This window comes from Colossoma macropomum, unplaced genomic scaffold (genome assembly GCF_904425465.1).
Source record: "Colossoma macropomum unplaced genomic scaffold, Colossoma_macropomum, whole genome shotgun sequence".
Classification (NCBI taxonomy): Eukaryota; Metazoa; Chordata; class Actinopteri; order Characiformes; family Serrasalmidae; genus Colossoma; species Colossoma macropomum.
Window position 1 is genome coordinate 50,937,308 of NW_023494789.1, and position 19,216 is coordinate 50,956,523.

Here is a 19,216-nt window from a genome sequence, read left to right on the forward strand (position 1 = left end):
CCCCACCTCTGTCTTTTATTGCGTGTTATGAAAAGCTATTTAACAAGTAAGATTTGCTCATCGCTTCTCAAATATGAGGCAATCTGGATATTAATTTTATTATAAGTTAATGTTGCTGTGCTGTACAGCTGTCTCAGTTGTTTTAGAATCATCTACAGTAGTGCAGTGCAGGGGTTCCCAGCTTTTTGCAACATGGAACTGACCACAACTGATCACAAACATTTCTGCGGCCCACAAGAAGATTTAACCAGTCCGAACATTTCAAATGCCAGCAAACATAACATAATAATCAGAGTAGCATATAAAATTTCACCAGACTGTATAATCTCTCAACATCAAAGAAGTCCAATATGTTTCTGTTTGGGGAATTTTGTCTACGATGTATGAATTCGGTCAAAAAGAGAAACGTTTCACATTGGTTTGATCTGAAAATATAAACTTTTTGACTCACCAATCACTACTGGGCTCGACTTTAGCTACTTTTTGATGTTTCATATTTGCAAATAATTATAGCAACACTAACATTTGTTATATTTGTCGTATTTGTCAAACTTAAAATGACCGGTTTTGGTTAAATGTCTTTATATTGTAATGATGAAAATAAATTAATAAATAAATAATTTTTAAAAAAAGACCACCAACAGCCCCCTAGCTCCACCACTCCGGCCCACAGGTGGAAAACACTGATGTCGTGTATGTTGGGCGCTAAAAATGAAAGCAGTGCTAGAGTCTGGCAACATCACACTATACTGGTACAGACGGTGCATCGCCCAGTACTACTGACCCCACTGCCACACTGACACCCCCCAATCCCATAAATGAACCCTACTTTCTCTCCTTTGACGCGACTACAAAGGGCCATATGCTGCTGGATCTCACAAAAGCGTGACCATATTTTGGAATTCCATGACCGTGACCATTTTTCTTCTCTCTGGCTGTAAACTCTGACAGCACATGTCTGACCTGCTGACTCCAGACTGCAGAAGGAATGCCTTCAGCCAATCCGCTTCTCAACGTCTTTCCTAAAGAGTATCTGAGCTTTAGGCCTGGAGAAATGACAGACAGCCAAGGTCTGCTTTATCAGATCAACAAGCTCCTTTAATCTCTTGTGATCCATTCATTAACACTTTTACATTTACAGCATTTGGCAGACACTCTTACCCAGAGCGACTTACAATGTGATCATTTTACACAGGTAGGTGAAGGGAGTGTTAGGAGTCTTGCCCAAGGACTCTTATTGGTATAGTGTAGAGTGTTTACCCAGGCAGGGGACTGAACCCCAGTCTACAGTGTAGAAGGCTGAGGTGTTACCCACTACACTACACCACAAACACCAACATTAATAGTAGCTGGTGAGAGTGAGTAAATCTGTTCTGCTGTTCAGCCCACGTTTACTCTTCAGTTCAGTTTTACACATTTTTTGATTGGTTACCTCATTAAAAATGACACATGACGAGCGGAGCTTTTTATTTGAAGTTGAACAAACTTAATCGAGTGGAAACTCAGGAAAATTATTGGTGAATTTAGGAACACAGTAATGATTTCAGGCAGCATCAGCCATTATTACAGCGTGACCAGAAACCATTTAACGCTACTATTTCGCTGCTGTTGGACAAAAACCTTGTATCTCCATTTTTGTTGTTTTTCAGTTTTTGACATATTCTGAAAATGCCTGTTGTCCTTTACATTGTAAGTAAATTTCATGAAGAATGGAGCAAAAGAAATGACCCAAAATGACTTCGAAAAAAGTCTGGTTCCATTGACTTACATTAAAAGTAAAGTAGGTTTTTTCCTTCTCCTGTAAAGTTACCATTTTTGAGATACAAGGCTTCCTTCCGACAACAACCATTTACTCTTCCACATTAACGAACATGGAAGTGTGAAAATGGTCTATTGCCAGGAGGCTGTGACTTGGATCCCTAGTGATGCCACAGTCATCCGTGAGTCCAAGACATTGTAATGGTCCTCTCTCTTGCTGGGTGAGCAAGATAGCCCTCCTTCTACCCCATTTCTCAGCACAAGACAAGCCAGTGTGGGCGTCTGTTAGCTGACACAACAGAATTAGCAGTTAGTGTTCTCCTCCAAGCGTGTTGAGCTCCAATGATGTTGCATTAGCAGCAGTTTAAAAAGATGCGCTGAAGCTTCATGTCTCTCGGAGGCCCTTGGAAGCTCTTGCTGCCGTCTTATTATTAAGCCAATTGGTTTTTTTGCTCGTTTGTATGAAAAGGTGACATTGCAGAGTGGCACAACAATCTAAGTGTTGGCCGTGTCAGCAGGAGATCGCGAGTTCAATCCCTGGTGATGCTACAGCCGTCCGTGGCCAAGTCCAAGAGAGCACTATTGTCCTCGCTCTCTGGGTGGGTAGGATGGCCCCCCTTCTCCCCCCATCACTCAGCATGATACTAGTCAGTGTAGGCTTCTGTTAGCTGACGTAACAGAACTGGCGGTTAGCATCTCCTCCGAGCGCGTTCAGCTGTCCGATGACGTTGCGTTAGCAGCAGTTTGAAAAGATTCGGTGGTGCTTTGCAGGTCTCGGAGGAAGCCTGTGCTAGCCTTCGCCCTTCTAGTGCTGGTGGTATCGTGTGATTGGGGGAGTCTTAACTAGTGGAATTGGACACGACTAAATTGGGCAGAAAATTGGGGAAAAATAAAAAAAAAGTGCAAGTCACCACTAACCCACTATGGACCATGGGCTTCGCAGCTCACCCAGTGGTTGAGAAATCCTGAGATAGAGGGAGACCTACATCATCAAAGGAATTGGACTTATTGGGGATAAAAAATGGGGAAATGTGCCCCCCCCCCAGAGAAGCCGCCCCCCCGCGCCAAATTTGCACGAGAGCTTGAGTACCTCAAAGTTGCAAAAGCCCTACAGAGCCTGGCATGAACCTCTTTTAAGTCTCAAAAACAGAAGCTTCATGCAGCCTTTATTGATGGATGCACTGCAGTAATTTCTGAGCAAGGCTGCACAAACATTCAGAATGCAAATCACGTTGCTATGGAAATGACTATTATTGATTCTTTAGTCAGAATAACAGTAAAAGCAGTGTGAAATATATTCTTATTGAAGGGTAGTTTGCAGAAAATAAATACAAATCTGTATAAAAGTAGCTTTACTACATCATGTTCTTTAAATATGAAGTTAAATGCGACGTCGTTACGAAATTGCAATATTAAAGGAGAAAAGAAGATCAAACAGCAGAAATAGACGCTTGTTTGTGTTGATCTTTAAGTGCTAACTGGTTAAAAGGGTGTGTGTGTTCTAATTGGTGTGTTTGTGCTGGGCTGTGCTATCAGTTTCACAGCACAAGCTCAGTGTGGAGGGTTTGACTGAGTGTGCAGGAGGTAGATAACGTCTCTCTCTCTCTCTCTCTCTCTGGATATCAGTGTGTCTGAGACTCTAACTGAGTTGGAAGGTGAAAATTTACCTCAAGGCCTCACTCTGTGATCTATCAGGGGTATCGACTATTACTTTGTAGTTTGTTGTCAACACTAAAATTAGTCTTTCAAAAAACCCATATGAGTTTAAATGTGATTAAATACTTAAAATGTTAATAGTCTTTTTAAGATGCGCTCCAGTGGCACATATTTGAATGATGTTATTCTACAAACACGGCAAAAATGATATCTTAGCGAATAAGAGCATCTTAAATGTAGTTCATATATCTAATATTTCTCATTATGAGACTGTTGTAAGAATGTTGTAAGATTATTCCACCTGTTTTTATATATTTTTACTTGTTTTAAGTCATTTTATCTCACAAAAGTGTCTTATTTCAGTGTACTTGTTTCGGGAAATAATAAAGATCATTTTGCTTATTTCAAGAAATAATACTTAAAACAAATAAAATGATCTGCCAATGGAACAAGACTTTTTAGATAAAATAGATAAATAAGTTAAATAATTTTGCAATATTCTTACAACAATCTCATAATGAGAATTATTAGAAATGTTAAATACATTTAAGAAGTTTAGACATGCTAAGATATTATTCAAAGAGGGTTTATTGAGAAGGGTTCCATACAGACCCAACAGAGGAACAGTCCATACAGTCCAAATATGGGAACAAAGCTGGAAAAACAGCCTGTTTCAATTTTAACTGTTTTTTGATGTCACAATGTGCGTTTACACATATTCAGCCTACAGCAGTTTAGCCCCGCCCACTCGTGCTGAAGTTAGAAGGAGTGTTTCAGTTCAAACTACTTTATGAATCAAGCACAGTACAGGGCAGCCAATCAGAACAGAGCTAATTTGCATATATCAGTCTTAAAAGCACAGTAACAAAAACAGCCTGTCATATTCTAAGGGATAAAGACAGGTTTACTCTGAAATTTGATGCCTGCAAGGCATTTAAAAAAACTGGACTATAAACATTGTGAAATGTTCAAAAAACAACAGGTGATGTAATCATGTTTGGATGTAAAAGGAGCATCTCTTTAAGAGCGAGGATGGTTTATAAGCGAGGGTGGGTTTTTGAGCGAGGGTGGGTTTTTGAGCGAGGGTGGTTTATGAGCGAGGGTGGGTTTTTGAGCGAGGGTGGTCGAGACTCACCACTTTGCAAATATGCATCAGCAAAAAATCCAACAGTTAAAAAATAACATTCCTCCATCAGGATTTTAAGTATTTTATCCTCTACAGTGCATAATATCATCAAAAGATTCAGGAAATCTGGAGAATCTCTGTGCGTGAAGTAAAAGACCAAAAACCACAACAGAATAGCCTTTAACCTCTCAGACTACACTGCAATAAAAACCAGCAACACTGATAAACTCACAAAAATCCACAATTGTAAGTTCAGACTGTACTCTGCACACTAGAACAACAACATCCACCTTTGTTGGCATGCAATAAATTCCACTTTCAAAACTGCATCAATCACCATCTTCAGCCCCCAGAGCACAATCAGTGTGCTCTGATTGGTCAGCTCGCCCATTCTATTCTGACTGGTCAACCACCACAGCAGTTCCGCCCTACGCGTTCTGCCCCTGTCCTGCAGTCTGCAGACAGACCCTGTCTGACAACTGTTTGAGGATATTATCAAAGTGCATAACAAGATAGTCATCAAAAAAGAAGATATCTATGTAAATTCACAGTTATTACATACAGTCGTATGCAAATTCTTGGTCAAATTGCATGTTTTGTTGATTTTCTAGGTGAAAATAAGTTGGCACAGCCTCTACACTCTCAGAAATACAGGTAGTAAACTGTCCCTCAAGGGTCCATCTCAGTACCTTTAGTCAGGGAACATAACTGAACCATAATCTACTGAAATGATATGTTCTAAGCTGTACTGACTCCACACACCCCGTCTCGTCTCCAGGCTTTTATTTTACTGTTCTGTTTTAAAACATTCGGTTATGAAAAGGTACAAATGCGAACTTTTCACCTGGAAACACTTATTTAAGGTTCACAATCAGACCTTAAAACCACTGTTGGAGCTTTGAGGGAACATTTACACTGTTGTACCTCGATGAACGAGAAACGCACCTGAACAGAACCTTTATTACTAACAGTACAGACAACACACTTATACTTATACTTAACGTGAAGGCTCTATAGCAATGTAAGGGCTCTTATAATGGTTGTTATTTGAAAGCAACAATCCTAAAACTGGCTTTTGTGTTGCACTGAGCTCTGATTAGGCCTTTATAAACAAAAATCACATCCTGATTTCCATGCTTTGATTAGGAGGACATGTGAGAATGTATTTGTATGTGTGTCTCCCAGGTAATGCGCGGACTTATCGCTGATTTATTGCTGATTTATCATGAGGAAAGTCCCACCAGCTCACCCACATTCTTAGCAATCAGTTATGCAGAGTATGAATCCCAGCAGGATTGTGTTTTAAACACTCCCAGACACAACCAATCAATTGGAGCAAATTAGATTACAGCTGAAATGTAGGCTGTTCTCAGGCAAAAATGAAGAATGAGTCACCCATCCAACATTCTTCTAAAGCATATGCTGGTCAGTATGGATATGCAAAGGTCAAATTTCCATATAAGGTAATCTTTAACCTAGTTTATGTTCCTCTGTTTTGGCTTAAAAGCCGTTGTCTTCTATTTTAGAAGTGGATATAAATGCAAGAGTGCAGGTATACACTGTAGAACCAGTAGGAAACTATTAAGATTAACATGTCGCTGCTGTTGGAACAAAACCTCGTGTCTCCAAAATGGTAACTTTACAGGAGAAGGAAAAAACATACTTTACTTTTAATGTAAGTCAATGAAACCAGACTTTTTTCCCAAGTAATTTTGGGTCGTTTCTTTTGGTCCAATTGTCAAATTTACACACAATATAAACAACAACAAGTTCTTTCAAATGATGTCAAAAACTGAAAAACGACAAAAGTGGAGATACAGTGTCGGTTTTGTTCCGACAGCAGCGACATACACTATAAATATCCAGGTTTCTTTGCATGATGAAACGGTTCCTCAGATTGATGGAGAATGTGCTATAGATGGTTCTATATACAACCTTTTTGAGAAGGGTTCCATGTAGCCCCAACAGGGGTTCTTTATTGGTTTGATGTCAAATATAACAAGAGAAGAACCCTTGTAACAACAGAAGAACACTTCTTGGTGCTAGAACCATTTTCTTTACTAAAGAACCCTTGAAGAATCAACTTTAAAGGGCCCATATCATGGAAAACTGCAATTACCCTCAAGTGTTTGAAATAAAAGAGTTTGCTGTAAAGTATAAACTGTTAAAGTTTCAAAACTTACAGTCCATACAGTCCAAATATGGGAACAAAGCTGGAAAAACAGCCTGTTTCGATATTAACTGTTTTTGTGGTGTCATAAAAACCAGTGTGTTTACACATATTTAGCCTACAGCAGTTTAGCCCCGCCCACTTGTGCTGGAGTTATAAGGAGTGTTTCAGTTCAAACTGCTTTTTGAATCAAGCACAATACAGGGTGGCCAATCAGAACAGAGCTCATTAGCATGAATATCAGTCTTAAAATCACAATAACAAAAACAGCCTGTTTAATTCTAAGGGATAAATACAGGTTGGAAAATGGTCACGTAGGAATAAATGATGCCTGTTTTCAGCACATAAAGCCACACAGATGTTATAAGTGGAACTCAAGGGGAAAAGTAAAATGTAGGATATATGCAAGGTGAGAAATACAGGGCATCCTGGGGGCCCCTGGACCCCCTAAATGACCTCTTTGACCCCATATATGCCTCAAAATCAAAATTCTGGGGGTCCCTGAAAATAAACTTACTATGACGTTATGTCGTCTGTATCGGAGTTTAAATAGACACTGAAATCCAGATTCAGTGAAGCTCATTGTTTATCTGCTTCAGCCACAATCAGCTTCTGTCTTTGGTGTTCTGAACTAACTAGAGCTGCAGCACTGCTCTGCCTCAAGGTGGCGCTGTAGCAGACTGGTTCACCCAGTTGGTCCTTCATAGCCTAGAAACTGTAACTCTGCCCGGATTCCTCTGAAAAACTTTACAATGAGCTGCAGCAGATCTGTAAATCTGAAAACTCGCCCAGTTTCCCAAGAGTTTGGAGTGAAGAGTGACTGTTCCTCATTTCTCACACTGAAGACAGAAGAGGAGACGAGGAAGATCTCAGTTACTGTGAGGAAGAGCGCAGAACCGCACTAGAACAGAGACTCTACAGAAGAGGAGACGAGGAAGATCTCAGTTACTGTGAGGAAGAGCGCAGAACCGCACTAGAACAGAGACTCTACAGAAGAGGAGACGAGGAAGATCTCAGTTACTGTGAGGAAGAGCGCAGAACCGACAAAACGCACTAGAAACAGAGACTCTACAGAAGAGGAGACTGAGGAAGATCTCAGTTACTGTGAGGAAGAGCGCAGAACCGCACTAGAACAGAGACTCTACAGAAGAGGAGATGAGGAAGATCTCAGTTACTGTGAGGAAGAGCGCAGAACCGCACTAGAACAGAGACTCTACAGAAGAGGAGATGAGGAAGATCTCAGTTACTGTGAGGAAGAGCGCAGAACCGCACTAGAACAGAGACTCTACAGAAGAGGAGACGAGGAAGATCTCAGTTACTGTGAGGAAGAGCGCAGAACCGCACTAGAACAGAGACTCTACAGAAGAGGAGACGAGGAAGATCTCAGTTACTGTGAGGAAGAGCGCAGAACCGCACTAGAACAGAGACTCTACAGAAGAGGAGACGAGGAAGATCTCAGTTACTGTGAGGAAGAGCGCAGAACCGCACTAGAACAGAGACTCTACAGAGGAACAGCTGATAAAACAAACATTTTACTGACATTGAAGCATCAACGCCGCTATGGCGAGTTCTGTGAATCTTCACAGAAGAACACTGACCAATAGAATGAGACGCTCTGGAGCAGCTGCACATGAGCCTAAGTTCACCAAATATACCATTGGGCTGTGGAGCAGTGGAACTGCGTTCTCTGGAGTGATGGAGCTCCATCCAGTACCTTTGGGATGATTATTGATCCAGAACTGACCATCCAACATCAGTACCTGACCTCACTAATGCTCAATCAAATCCTCACAGCAATGTTCCAACATCTAGAAGCCATTCCAGAAGAGTAGAGGCTGTTACTGCAGCAAAGGCCCCATTAAGACCCTTCATTTCAGAAGAAACGCTAGAGGACTCATTCCTTCCATCCCCTCAACACTCCACCCCCAACCCACACCCACCCATATGCCCCTCTGTGGGAATCTGAAACCGAATTCCACAATACAGAACTCTTTTGAGAAACGTGAAGCTTGAAAAAGCGAATTATTTAGAAAAAGCCGGAATGCTGTTGTGCAGTGTGAGAACTTTTACTCTCTCTCTCTCTCTCTCTCTCTCTCTCTCTCTCTCTCTCTCTCTCTCTCTCTCTCTCTTGTTCTCTGGTCTCCCAACTGAATCAAGAGAAACACCCTGTAAAACAATCTGCGGCCTCAAATGCAAACATCAGCGTCCTCAGGAGAAAACAGGCTGGAGGAAACCAGCCGATAACTCAAATGTTTTAGACTTCTCATCCTGCATCAAGATACTCGTGAAAGACTTGGAGGCTGTGGAGCTCGTGTTTATAGCTTGATGCAGTGATGTAACTAGCTGGGGGAGCGGCGGAGGGCAATTGCACTAGGGTCTATGGTAGTGGGGGGGCCTGTGACCCCCAAAATTCTATTTTGGGACACTGACCAAACTGGATAATTAGTTCTCTGACTCCAACTCATCCCAAAGGTACTGGATGGAGCTCCATCACTCCAGAGAACACAGTTCCACTGCTCCACAGCCCAATGCTGGGGGGCTTTATATCCCTCTAGCCAGAGGTGGTCTTTTCACTAGGCAAAGGTAGGCAGTGGCTTTAGAGACCCCATCAGCCAAAGACCTCATTAAAATACAAATTAGACATACAGGATGATGTTAAATAACTTATTCCAAAAGACATACAGAGCATCCTACTGAATTAGCCCAAGCTCCAGTACTATAGCAAAAAATATATATTTAAAAACAGTGAAGATCTTTGATATTTACAAGGATTATTTTCTGATCTATTTAAACTCAAGGTGTTAATAGAGATAGTAATAAATTAAATATATACAAAATCATCATTTATAAGGTTCTTTCTACTGGGAGGAGTCTGTCCCAAACCCTAACCCCTAAATATACACTTGTGACAATAATACTTACACTTTTTTGTTATTTTTCATTTTTTAAAACCTTTTTGTTTTCTTTTAAAATGAAATTTATTTAAACTTATCATGAGTTTAATTTTTAAATTAAAAAAAATTCCAATTAAAAAAATGCTGTCCCATATGTTTTCTGGTAGTTTGCTCAAATCGTTTACACAATTGCAAGAAGAATATGAGTTACCTAGGTCAGATTTTTTCAAATATCTTCAGATTCATCACCTGATCACCTCAGCCATTAAGGATGGGAGATTTAGAAAGGAATTAACCGATCTTGAAGTGTTGCTAGCTAAGAAGGACCAGACTAGAGGATTGATTTCACTAATTCATGGCATTTTGCTAAAGAGTGTTAAACCATCGTCAGACACTCTGAGGGGAATTTGGGAAAGGGACTTAGACCAACCTATCTCAGAAGAGGACTGCTGCAATATTTGTAAAGGTCTGTTTCCCAGGTGTACCTCATCTGGTGTTCACGAGCTTAACTTTAAATTCATGAATAGGATATACTTTACACCTGTTCGCCTACAGAAGATGTTTCCAGACAGAACTAATTTGTGTTTTAAATGTAAAACTGAAAAAGGAACGTTTTTTCATGCCTTTTGGCAGTGTAAAAAAATTGGCATTTTCTGGGATAGAGTACACATCACGGTAGAAAATATCCTTCAGACACAATTTCAGAAATCCCCTGCCCTGTATCTTTTGGCAATAGGAGCAGAACATATTTTTGATACTGATGGCAAATTTTTGTTTCTGATGTTTTCATTTCTGGCAAAAAAATGTATCCTAATTCGATGGGCCAGCCCCTCTTCACCATCTATTGAGCAGTGGCTTTCCCAAGCTGCAACTCTGCTTCCCCTGGAAAAACTGACCTACGATCTACGTCACCAGACGGACAAATTCTGGAAACTTTGGGTCCCACTGTGGACTTACATAGAAAATCTTTCTTAAAATCCTATGTATGTTGGCCTGCTGTGTGAGATTTAAATGTATAATTGTTAATACTGAATAGAGTGCAATATGCTGTCCCCCAATTTCATGTCACTAGAGTTTTAGTCTGCAGGCAGCGCCTAATGCTAGCCACGCCCCTGTCTTTTAGAGTGGGAAGTGAGGCTGCATCCCTGCCCCTCAGGGCCACATGGTGAGCAATTAGATCTCATTGTTTTGAAGTAAATGAGTCCCAAAGTCTGAAAACCAGTGTGGAACATTAAGAATCGTCATATTTTCTGCAGTTCAGCACTTTTTAGTGTTTTAATGCAAAATATAATGATTTTCTGTGTGAACAGCTGTTCAAAGCTGTGTTTGCTGGTCATGAACTGCTGAGTTTTTGAGCTCAAAATGAGCTAAAACTGTCACTGAAACAGTCACTACTGACACATTTGGTAGAGTTTGGGTAGAGTTATGATTGTATTGGTAGAGATAAAATGGAAAGTTCAATTATTAGATTTAATAAAATAATCATAATTATGGTTTAGAGACACTCAGAGCAAAAGGAGTTTAGTCTGAAGTCCAAGATTAGTTAAAAGTCCCAAATGTGTTTTTAACCCAGTTCAGTAGAATCATCCATATACATTGTAAAAATAGTTGTTATTTATGAATGTTGCAATTATTTTCAGTAATTTGCTTGCTTCAAGCATTATTTTACAAAATAAGCAAAATGATCTACAAATATAGTGAGATAATTTCACCTATCAAAATCCACCGATTTTTAAAAAAATTGCATACTTAAATGGTTAAGATGTAAACAGAGTCATTCAGAGTGGTTTGGTGTGAAACGCTCCGTTCTAGAGAAACTTACTGAGTCAGAACTGTTCACAGTGGTGGTGATAGGAACCAGACGTCCACCTCTAAAAGCTCCCTCACAGAAAGTTACTACATGAAATGGTTATGAATTCACTGCCTGGTCCCTGTGATGGACTGGTGACCTGTCCAGGATGCATCCAGCCTTCCGCCCAATGACAGCTGGGATAGGCTCCAGCACCCCACCGCGACCCAGAAGGATAAGCGGTTTAGATGTATGTATGTATGTATGTATGCCTGTATGCCTGGTCCCTAAGACATTGTGTTATGGTTTACGTTTTGGCATAAAACACACGTTTTAAAAATCTGCTCATGGCCAGGAGGTACATGCAAGCCGGAGTAAGTCAAAGAAAACTGATTATTTCAGATTTTCCACTATTTTCCATCATCAACATTCCATATAAACTCAGAAGACTCGTGTAGGTTCACTGGTGGTTCTGGATAGTAAATAAAATGTCTATATTTGTGTTGTAGTCATGGTGACCCCTGGTTCCTATCACCACCACTGTAAAGACATCTGAACCATTTCACACCAAACCACTCAGAATCACTCTGATTACATCTCACACACTGAGTTATGTGTGAATAAAATCAGAGGAGTTCTCTTTCAAGTAAAACAAGTTAAAATAAGCTTATAATATTCTTATCACAATCTCAGAATGAGAAACATTAGATATATCGGTCAGATTCGAGATGACTTCACTTGCCATGTGCAACTACCTTGCTGAGCTAATTGGCACTGTGCATGGCTCATGTGCGGCTGCTTCAGAGAACTTGCTCTCAGAAGGTGATGGAGTCTGCCTGTTTTTGCAAGCACTGGTTTGAATTAGAGCATGACCAAGAGCTCCATTAGAGGTCATCTGTCATCTTGCAGAGCGTACATTACTGTACACGTGTACTTCACAACTGGCCTCAATGCTATTATTCTCCGGGGCAGCACAAGTGAAAGTTCCAAGACTCTAAAAAGTCCTTTTTCCATCTGAGCCCTCAAAAGTTGCAGTATATTCCAGACTTTATTCAAATACAAATGCAAATTTGAAAAAGTTAACTCAATTATGTACTTACAAGACCATTAAGGCATCAGAGACTCGAGATTCAGATTCACACCTCAGAGACTCGAGATTCAGATTTACACCTCAGAGACTCGAGATTCAGATTCACACCTCAGAGACTTGAGATCCAGATTTACACCCCAGAGCCTTGAGATTCAGATTCACACCTCAGAGACTCGAGATTCAGATTCACACCCCAGAGACTTGAGATCCAGATTTACACCCCAGAGCCTCGAGAATCAGATTCACAACCCAGAGACTCGAGATTCAAATTCACACCTCAGAGACTCGAGATTCAGATTCACACCTCAGAGACTCGAGATTCAGATTCACACCTCAGAGACTCGAGATTCAGATTTACACCCCAGAGCCTCGAGAATCAGATTCACAACCCAGAGACTCGAGATTCAAATTCACACCTCAGAGACTCGAGATTCAGATTCACACCTCAGAGACTCGAGATTCAGATTCACACCCCAGAGACTCGAGATTCAGATTCACACCTCAGAGACTCGAGATTCAGATTCACAACCCAGAGACTCGAGATCCAGATTTACACCCCAGAGACTCGAGAATCAGATTCACAACCCAGAGACTCGAGATTCAAATTCAGACTCAAGACTTGGAGTCACACCTCAGAGACTCGAGACTTGACTCAGACTTGCCCCTCAGAGACTCGAGATTCAGATTCACACTCCAGAGACTCGAGATTCAGATTCACACCCCAGAGACTTGAGATCCAGATTCACACCCCAGAGACTTGAGATCCAGATTTACACCCCAGAGACTCGAGATCCAGATTCACACCCCAGAGACTCGAGATCCAGATTCACACCCCAGAGACTCGAGATCCAGATTCACACCTCAGAGACTCGAGATTCAGATTCACACCCCAGAGACTCGAGATCCAGATTCACACCTCAGAGACTCGAGATTCAGATTCACACCTCAGAGACTCGAGATTCAGATTCACACCCCAGAGACTTGAGATCCAGATTTACACCCCAGAGACTCGAGATCCAGATTCACACCCCAGAGACTTGAGATCCAGATTCACACCCCAGAGACTTGAGATCCAGATTCACACCCCAGAGACTCGAGATCCAGATTCACACCCCAGAGACTTGAGATCCAGATTTACACCCCAGAGCCTTGAGAATCAGATTCACAACCCAGAGACTCGAGATTCAAATTCAGACTCAAGACTTGGAGTCACACCTCAGAGACTCGAGACTTGACTCAGACTTGCCCCTCAGAGACTCGAATCTGACTTGCACCTCAGAGACTTGAGATTCATCTCAGGCTCATATCTCAGAGACTCAAGACTGAGACTCACACCTCAGAGACTCGAGACATGGATTCACACCTCAGAGACTCGAGACTAAACTCGGACTCAAACCTCAGAGACTCAAGACTCAGAATCACACATCAGAGACTCAAGACTCAGACTCACACCTCTGAGACTCAAGACTCAGACTCACATCTCAGAGACTCAAGACTCAGACTCATATCTCAGAAACTCAAGACTTAGACTTATACCCCAGAGTCTCTAGACTTTGACTCACACCTCAGAGATTCAAGACTCAGATTCACACCTCTAAGACTCAAGTCTCAGACTCACATCTTAGAGTCTCAAGACTCAGACTTACCTCTCAGAGACTCGAGACTCAGACTTGCATGAACTGTACCCCATAACCCACCACTTCCTTTAAGACAGCCAATAAGAGTGGTGGTCATTAGCATACATAATCAACAGCGGTAAAATAACCTTTTCTTTACAGAAGATTAAAAGACTGAAATGAAATTTTTGTTCCAAATCTGCTGAGAAGCCATTTGTAAAACATATCTGCACATTGAATGTTCTAGTGCTGTCTGACCAGCTGTCCCACTGCTGTCGTTCTCTGTCTCCTGAAATATCCTACCTTATGATTTTCCAAGCGCACGTGCCAGTTAGGAGGAAAGAAAATAAACAATAATCCCAGATCTAGGATGGAGGATCCAAGTTTAAAGAGAAGTTTTGCCAATCCCGTACAGTGCTTACAGAATCCCATGGCATTGTGTCCTGACTTTCTGCCACTAAGGGAAAAGCGAAGCCGAAAAGCCTCCGTTTGTGTTTCGTTTGGCAAAGCTGCAGACACGGGGGGCATGGGAAACTCTGACGGGCTTGACACGGGAGTGATCTTTTGAACGCTGACACCACACACACACGCACACGCACACGCACACACACACACACACACACACACACACACACACATACACACACACACACACACACACACACACACATACACACACACACACACACACACACACACACACACAGCAAACAGCAAGCGTCTTAAAGGAAATGCCTCAGGATTAAATGCATGTGCATGTCTGTACTGATCGTTTACTCTCTATAGGCTGTCACTGACACTTTTGCCTAAACCAGAATACGCAATAAAAGAAATCATCTGTCATTTTAAAACCTTGGTCCCCATGTTTTCAGTGTTTTGTGTCTTTCTATCATTTAAAACATGCCCTTTATATGATGTGAACATTTTATGATGAATAGACCAATAAAAATGGCCAGTAATTAGTTACTAGTATTGTAATCAGAGATGGCCTGATACAGTTTTATCCTTTGCTGATTCCAATATTGAAACCTTGACTATCAGTCAATACGCAAGGTTTCAGTACTGAAATTGGTCAATACTCAAGGATTCAATATCCGTATCGGCCGATACTCAAAATGGCAAAATCCATATCAGCTAGTACTCAAGGTTTCAATACTGGTATTGGTCAATACTCAAGGTTTCAGTACTGGTATTGGTCGACATTCAAGGTTTTAGTATTGGTATTGGTTGATATTCAAGGTGGTAGTACTGGTATTAGTCAATACTCAAGGTTCTGATATCTGTATCGACCGATATGGGTATTGGTTGATACTTAAGCTTTCAGTACTTCAGTACTGGTATTGGTTGATACTCAAGTTTTCAGTATCAGTATCAGCTGGTACTCATGATTTCAATACTGGCATTGGTCAATACTTAAGGTTCCAGTATCAGTATCAGCTTGTACTCAACGTTCCAGTACTGGTATTGGTCATTTCTCACAGTTTCCATATCTGTATCAGCCAGTGCTCAAGTTATCAGTAATAGTATTGGTCGGTACTCAAGGTTTCAGTACTGGTATTGGTCGGTACTCAAGGTTTCAGTACTGGTATTGGTTGGTACTCAAGGTTTCAATACTGGTATTGGTTGGTACTCAAGGTTTCAGTACTGGTATTGGTTGGTACTCAAGGTTTCGATACTGGTATTGGTTGGTACTCAAGGTTTCAGTACTGGTATTGGTTGGTACTCAAGGTTTCAGTACTGGTATTGGTCGGTACTCAAGGTTTCAGTACTGGTATTGGTTGGTACTCAAGGTTTCGATATCAGTATTGGGGGAAAAAGTATACTAAACTTATACTTTTTTCCTTTTAAGAGCTATTTTTAATTAAAGCACTTTATGTACGAATCTAAGTGTTTAAAAGAAGCCTATCATGGTCAGACTAATCACACTGCAAAAGTTGTTGGCATGTAAAGTTACTGAATTATAAATTCTACATTTTTAAATTTATATGTAGACTGTTACTTGTTTTAGGTAATTTTCTCTGGAGAAATTGTGATAATCTCAGATCATTTTGCTTATTTCAGAATACAATGCAGATAATAACAAGCAAAATTGTTTACCACTATAATAAGACAATGAATAGAATCTGGACAATTTCTCTACATAAAAAATACTAATGATTTACAATAATATTACAGTAAAAAACACTAGTTATATTGTCTAGATTTATGGTGGTGTTTGGTTCTGACAGCAGTTTTGCAGAACCTTTATGCAGCCATTGTCTCCTGCCGATACCGATGCGGAGAGCATCATATCAGCTCATCCCTGAGTGTGAACTGTTGATAGATTAACGTGTGTTAAAGTTAAGAACGTTTTTCTTCTCCTGTAAAGTCTGTATTTCAGAGCTGTGAGGTTTCGCTCTGAAGTGACTGAACACACACTGACTGTATTCATAGCAGTAGAAGTTTGTCTTACCGGACTCAGCGCTGTCCTGCTCCAGAACGCGGCTACATCTGACAGAGGAGTGGAAACACGCTCGAGCTCATCTCCTCAGCGTGGACGTCTGTTCGCTCCTGATAGTGGAGCTGAGAGACTCCGAGAGGCAGAAGAGACGCCCGATTCCAGGAAGCAGCCTTTACAGCACAAAGAGAGAACCAGACTGAGCACATGCAACTCTACTCACACCAGGATTCCCTCCCTCCCTCCCTCCCTCCCTCCCTCCCTCTCTTTCTCTCTCTTATTCTCTTATTCCCTCCTTCTCTCTCTCTCTCTATTTTCTTATTCCCTCTCTCTCTCTCTCTCTATCTCTTTTTCTTTCTTTCTCTCTTACTCTCTTATTCCCTTTTTCTCACACTCTTCCTCCTCCCCTCTCTCTCTTTCTCTCTAACTCTCTCTGTCTCTCTATCTTTCTCTCCCTCTCTCTTATTCTCCTATTCCCTCTCTCTCTCTCTCTCTCTCTCTCTTTCTCTCTCTCTCATTCTCTTATTCCCGCTCTCTCACTCTCTTCCTTCTCCTCTCCCTCTCTCCTTCTCTCTCTCCCTATCTCTTATTCTCTCTCTCTCTTCTCTCTTATTCTCTATCTATCTCTCTCTTGCTCTCTTACTCCCCCTCTCTCTCTTACTCTCTCTCTTTCTTTTATTCTCTCTCTCTTACTCCACCCCCTTTCCCTCTCTTTCCCTTTTTCTCTCTGTCCCTTTTCTTTTTTCTGTCTCTTTCTTCCTTCTCTTTCTCTCTCTCCTACTATCTCTTTTTCCTTCTTCATCTCTCTCTCTCTCTCTCTCTCTCTCTCTCTCTCTCTCTCTCTCTCTCTCTCTCGCTCTCTCTCTCGTCATTTGTCATGCTGAGCCAGAAACATTTCAGACCTGTAAATTAAAAATCTCTCTGAAGCTCCTTTTGGCTGCTCTGACTCCTATTTTTGGCCGGACGCACCGAAATGAAGAAGTTGGACGCGTCCGTCCCCCAAACTGTACAACTCACTTAAATACGCTGTAAATACACAAAAGAGAATCTGGGCCAAACTGCCCCCCCCCTCCTCTCACAGAGATCTGTATTAAAGGTGAACTATTATGCTGATTTTCAGTGTTTATAATTTTATTTTTGTGGTGTAGAACAGATTCACATGCTTAATGTTCCAGAATTCCAGAAACCCATTATTTTCCTTATACTGTTCATCTCTGATTGGTCAGCTCACCCACTCTGTTCTGATCGGTTAGCCTCCAGAATGGTTCCGCCCCTTCACGTTCCGCCCCTGTCCTGCAGTCTGCAGACAGACCCTTCTCTCCTGAGCAGCTGTAAACTCCACTGTGGCTGTTTCTCCAGCTGCGTCGGTTCTGCTGTATCAGTTTGATCCAGAGTGGATCCCGAAAGTCTGGTCAGCATCTTCTCCACACACTACAGCACTGAACACACTCTTCCTCCTGCAGTAGCCACTGTGCGCTGTGTGAGGGGGTGGAGCTCGCTGGTAGGCAGGCAGTAAGGACTGTGTTACGTGATGACATCATCCTGTAACAAAGGAAAAGGGCTGGAATTCCATCGGGGCATTTCAGGCAGCTGAGAAAAGCTTTGTGACTTTGCAGACGCTTTACCTGCTCAAAAACCTACCTGGAGCAGTTTAGCCCCGCCCATTCATGCTTCATGCTGAAGCTATAAGCAGTGTTGTGCAGTGATTGGCCTGTATTGTATGATGTTCATACAGTACCATCCAGGCCAATCAGAACAGAGCTTATTGACATATATCAGTTTTAAACGCACAGTCAAAAACAGCCTGTTTAATTCTAACAGATGAAAGAATCAGTGACTGGTTTTGGGATATATAACCTATAACAGCCAAAGCGGAGGCAGAAGTGTATGACGGAAGTGTGCTGGTACAGTGATCTAGAAAATATTTCACAATGGTCAAATTTAAACATTTATATGTGCAAATATCACAAATCAGCAGGAAGGATTAATTACGTATATTATTGTGAAAATCAGTGTAAAAAAACAATTAATCTGTTAACCTATATAGCATTTTTTTACATAAATTTGTTTTTTTTGACAAATATTGGTTTAATATGTTAATTTTAGTCCAACACAATCCACCTCAATACTCATTAAGACATTAATTAGAAAACATTAGTTAGAAAAAACTTAAATATATCTGTTTTGCAATTTCACTTCAGTTTATTTGTATCTGACCTAAAACTTTGAGTTCATTGAACATCAAAAAGTAATTTAACAAAACAACATCGATGTTCAGTAAACTAACACTCTTGAGTCAGCCATGTTTCTTTCTTTTTACAGTTAAAACAACAAATCTTTTTCACAGTGTAGTAATTATTTCAGGTCAGAAGTTTAAGCAGTATCAGAGGCTGCCCCATTATCAAGAGATCATGTGTTCAAACCCTGGTGATGCTCAGAGCCGTCCTGACCTGAACTGCATTGTTTAGCTAACTTAGAACTGGAGTTTGAGTTGGATGATCTAGTGTCCACAGAATGAGTGAGCTCAAAGAACACAGTGTAGTAAGTTGACATCTAATTTGGGCCCACAGTCTAACTTTGACTCACAGTGGGAGTTTTACTAGCAACTCCACAAAAAAATGAACTAATTTTTAACTTTGTCTGTTTCACGATCCTGAATCTCCACATCGTTTGTAAATGT

At 41.1% G+C, this 19,216-nt stretch overlaps 1 protein-coding gene across 1 annotated transcript in view; it reads right to left on the bottom strand.

Moving 5' to 3' along the window:
- ripor3 (RIPOR family member 3) overlaps positions 1-16,769 on the bottom strand; it is a 107,456-nt gene extending 90,687 nt beyond the window's left edge. The window contains exon 1 of the mRNA XM_036571586.1: positions 16,552-16,769. The gene's annotated coding sequence lies outside the window, so the exon portion shown is untranslated. The remainder of the gene's footprint in view (positions 1-16,551) is intronic.
- Positions 16,770-19,216: the final 2,447 nt, after the last annotated feature.